This window comes from Belonocnema kinseyi, chromosome 8 (genome assembly GCF_010883055.1).
Source record: "Belonocnema kinseyi isolate 2016_QV_RU_SX_M_011 chromosome 8, B_treatae_v1, whole genome shotgun sequence".
Taxonomy (NCBI): Eukaryota; Metazoa; Arthropoda; class Insecta; order Hymenoptera; family Cynipidae; genus Belonocnema; species Belonocnema kinseyi.
The window spans coordinates 142,971,959-142,977,268 of NC_046664.1; positions in this window are offsets into that span (position 1 = coordinate 142,971,959).

The following is a 5,310-nucleotide window of genomic DNA, read 5'->3' on the forward strand; positions in this document are numbered from 1 at the left end:
TGTACAAGATTGAAATTTTTCTGAATTATAGAATGGCTATTTGATTAAAAAATCATTTGTTTATTACGCTGTACACTGCAAACGGTCTCTCGTACGAAAAAAGTTTTATATCCAAAAGAGTTTTATGTTTGCTCAGCCGAGTTAAAAATGATTTTGTAAATTTTTGTTGTCATTGAATAATAAAAGTGTTTAAAAACTTCGTTTAAACAAAAATGGACTCATATTTCGAAATCCTACCCAAGATATTCGTTATCAAGGGTCTTTCTTTGACCTTTTAAAAAAGAGTAATCTCGGAGGCCTATTAGTGCATACAGAAGTGTTAGTGGCTATTGAATTAAATGTAATCTATTTACCAAATTGATAAGAAATATCGGATGACAAATGTTTATGATTGTGTATCATTTTTTCAATGAAAATAAATAATTCAAATGCAAAAATCTACTTGAAAATTCATAATGTAGACTGTTTTTCAGTTACAAAAATAAAAAAGAAACAAAAAAATATATTTTTTTTCGCTATTTGAATTTAAACACAGCAAATTTAAACATCGTTTTTCGCAAATCTCCCTAAAAAATTAATGCCTAATGTTAAATAAAAAGGAAATCCAAAATCGGTCAATAATTGCCTTCTATAAGTTACTTTAAACCTCGATTTTTATTTCCCCAAAATATTTTGCTGTATTCAAAAGTATTTGTATTTTCAAATAATAGTTATTTTAAAGAATTCAAATCAGTAACAAATCTAGGAGAATGTTTCGTACCAATCATCCACAAGGCGCTGCAGATAGTAATTTTTACGTGTTTCACTAATTTGTGTTTTTTAAATGATATAGACATGGTTTAGATGGATGGAACTTTCGTAAATTGTACCAAATTTTTGTTGCAAATATTTACGATTCATGGGTATAAAAATGGCCACTAAATTCCACTAGTTTTTTTGTTTGTTACCACACAAGGCAACATACACATATTCAAATGCATTGGATCTAATAATATTAGAATGTGGAGCGTTTACTTTTAAATGCAACTTAGAAGTTCAGGTCATCAGGGATGTAACCACTTGTCATCCTTAAATAGTTATGGGTAAACAAATTTTGTTTCATTTTCAGGTTTGTATTACTTTAGAATTTATTAATCCACTATTTCAACCATGACATAATTTCATTTTCACATATTTCTAAAAATTATGCATTTTGGAGATCTATTATTTATCGCAAATCTACTGCACCCTTACAAATTCTCAAGTTTAATTTTAAAATACATACGATACTGTTTGGAATTTTCCATTTCATTTGCAGAGTCCTGGATTTAAACTGAAAGTATTACATCTAAATAGTCTACAGTTTTCCGCAATTTCTTCAACATTTTTGTTCCAACTTTAAGTTCTTGCACTGTGATAAGAATTTGTTAGATATATTCTCATGAGTTCTGGAATTTACTACGAAATGACGTAGATGGATGAACACAAATAAATATTTTCGGACGTTAAAGATTTACTTATATTAATTGCACATCAACTAGAATTGTGCCTAAACATGCCTTTTTTGAACCAAATGAGACACAAATATAACTCCAACATCTTCTACAACATCAAGAACTGGATCAACATCAACCAAGATATCAGAGACACAGAAGCTAGAAAGGATTTCCTGATTAATTGTCGTAAAGATGATATTTTTCCTGATCATATTATTACCTCTACTAAAAATATTCATAAGTTGGCTTTTCATAGTTATTCTATTAAACAAAAACTTCATTTTAGTATACAAAAACTACAACGTCAAATCAGAAAAATGGAAATATCTCATATTCACAATCATTTAAACTTTTGAAATAAACATGCCGATAGAATTTGAAACTTTCTTCTCTCTTCTTTAGATCATGATGACTACCATAATATTACTGAATATCAAAGAATTCTTAACTGTAAACCTAATTTAACACATCACTATCTTGAGAAAAAATTACAAAACATCCTACATTCTAAAAATTGTAACAATTCAGATCTACAAATTAACAAACATAAACAATTATATTTGAATAATCCAGATATTTCTGATCCGTGGATTATTAATTGTACGAACCCTCAGATTCCTGAACATGTGTTCCTAACATTAACAGACAAGATCTCATTACAGACAACACAAATTTGGCCAGAATTTACGGTCTGCCAAAAATTCATAAAAATAACTTTCCTTTAAGACATGTTGTTAGTTGTGTCAATTCGTCTACTTATACTATGGCTGAAATATTTAATAATATATTAAGCAGTGCTCTTCCGAAATCTAAATCTTTTATAAAAAATGCCATAGATTTAAAACAAAAACTTGAAAAAATCAACATTCCTTCATACTACATTATGATCTAACTTCCCTTTTTACTAATGTTTCCTTAGAATTGGTTTTAAATAGTATAGAAAAAAGATAGTCTTACATTTAAAAACTCACTGCACTACCTCTAGACAAATTTAAAGAAGGTATTAAATTTTTAATGAATAACATCTATTTTCAATTTAACGAAACTTTTTACAGACAAACATTTGGAACCCCTATGGGCTCTCCTATTTTCAACAACTTAGCTGACATTGTTATGCAAGATTTAGAATATGAGAATTTAAAAAAATTAGATTTTTAAAATTTGACCTATTTTAGATATGTAAATGACACTTTTTTAATTATTCCTAAAGATAAAATTGAACAAATTTCACCAAACCTTTAATTCATTTCACAAAAGATTACAATTTACGCATGAATTAGAAGACAACAATACTATCAACTTTCTTAACATTAGCATAATTAAAAATGATAATGGCTCTATTTCGACTAATCAGTTTCGCAAATCAACCTATTCTGGCCGATAACTTAATTTTTTATCTAAACATCCCTTACAACATAAAATAGCCATTATAAAAAACTTAGTCGATTCAGCTATTTTACTTTCGGGCAAGAAATTTCATAATGATAATGTAAATACAGTTAAACATTACCTATTTTTCAATAATTATCCACAAAATATTATTGACAAACAAATTATTAATAGATTAAAAGAAGTAAACAACATACATTTTACTAACAATCCTAATAATGTTAGGAATAAAGAATTCGATCCTAAAACTAACATTACTATTCCATATTATGGTACTATTTCTGATAATATAAAAAGACTTCTGAAAACTTATAAAATCATCACAACTTTTCGTATAAATTAAAAACTGGATACTATGATAAAACTAGGCAAAGACCAATTAGAAACCTTAAATGAAACCGATGTAGTCTACCGTTTTGCATGTAACTGTGGTAAATTTTATATTGGACAAACAAAAAGACCCTTACACATTAGACGAAAAGAACATCAAGATAGTGTAAGATTAAATAATTGTATCGTCTTAAATGATCATTTATACAACAATATCAATGATAATATTTCTCACTTTTTTCTTTGGGATGAGATTAAAATATTACATCAAGAAAGTAACCCTATAAAAAGAGCCTTTGCTGAAATGGTTTTCATTAAGAAAGAACTAGACAATTGCATCAACAAAATTACTGATTTAAACCACCTTAACGAATCATATAATTCTATCCTTGAATTCTTTAATTAAAATTAATTATATATTTGTTATTCATTTTTTTGTTCTTTTACAATAATATTATCAACAATAACCTAAAATCTAAAAATTAAACATTGTTAATTCAGAAATAGAATTTATTTTGCTAGGTCCTACATTCTTAATACCTCCATCCCTCTATTTATATTCTTTTATAATTGGCGCCTTTTATTCCGATTTATAGTATGATAGGTCAGTTTCCTCATTGACGGTCACTTTTGGAGTTACCCTTATAGGAGTAGGATGCTTTCCCATCCTGCGCTAATAAAAAAATATAATCTGTTATTTTTAATCTTTTAACACTATTTAATTCTTTTTAAACTAGACTCAGTTACAATTTTTTATTTCAAATAAATAATTTCACTTCAAAATATTTAATTACAACTATTATTACTGACTACAAAAAATGATGTCATTATGAAACTGATCCGTGAGTACTTCTTATTATTAGTTACTAAGATTTTTATACTATTTTAACCTTTTTTTACATATTTGCTATTAACTATTTTAGACTGTATCTATTTTATCGGTTCTCCCCTGATGATGGAAAGGGTGAATTTCCGAAACGCTGGGATTTTTTCTTTTATTGATTGAAACTCAAATAAAACTTGTCCAATAGCGTTGCTGACAACTAAGTTGTTTTGTTTTCATCTTCCTACATTGGTTTCTCGTACGTTAAAGATTTACTTAATATTCTTATGTTATTATGGATCTGTATTATTTTCCCATCTTCCAAATAACAGTCTGCCTTTCGCTCCTCAATTTAACATCTCAGTCTGTTTTAAAAGAGACCCCCTCATCGTTGAGTATTTAATCCTCCTTATCCGTCCCTTGAAGAATTTTAGCGCAACTAAGCTATGGCTCACGACCTACCTGAGGGGGTTTCGCGCAACTAAGCCAGTGTCTCCAAAACGTGGGATTTTTCAGCCCCCACCACTCTTCCATTTGGGACGCATTCAAACGTAGAGTGTCCGTGAGTCGGCTCTGTTAAATGCTGCGAAGCCCAAGCTTTGTAAAGTCCAAAATGCACGAGCAGGAACCGAGCTCTCCCGACCTCACAAATGACGATCTAGCGGCTCCTCTAATGTATTTAGGTTTTGAAATCCCGAGTTACCTTCGAACTATTAGGCTTATTGCGAAGAGGCCAATATAATTTACTTGATGTAAATAGATATAGGAGACAAGACTTCTGGGTCTAAAATGTTTCAAATTTAGTGCTGCATGCCTTAGTCATATTTTTAGTAAACAATATATTTTTAAGAAATTAAAAACAAATTTTCGACAAAATAGTTTGATTTTTCCACCTAAGAAATTACTGTTAAAAATACATTTTTGAACTTAAACATTATAGTTTATACAAAGTCAACAAAATTGTTCAATTTTCATTTCTAGAAACGAATTTTAAACTAAAAAAATAAGTATTCGATCAAAAATGGACCAGTTAAATTTTCAGACAAAATAAATGAAATTTTCAACGAAAGAAATTATATTTCAACTAAAATTATAATGTTTCAACGAAAAATTGAATAGATAAATTTTCAGTTGAAAAATAATTATCAACTCATAACTTATAACTTATAACTTTCTACCAAAAACAGAATGCAAAACTTCAGCCATTTATGTTTACGCATTTACAAGTTACAGCACTGAGAAGCGACTAACCTCCGATTTTTTTTTAATATGGAAAAATTTGAGTTTCGAGTT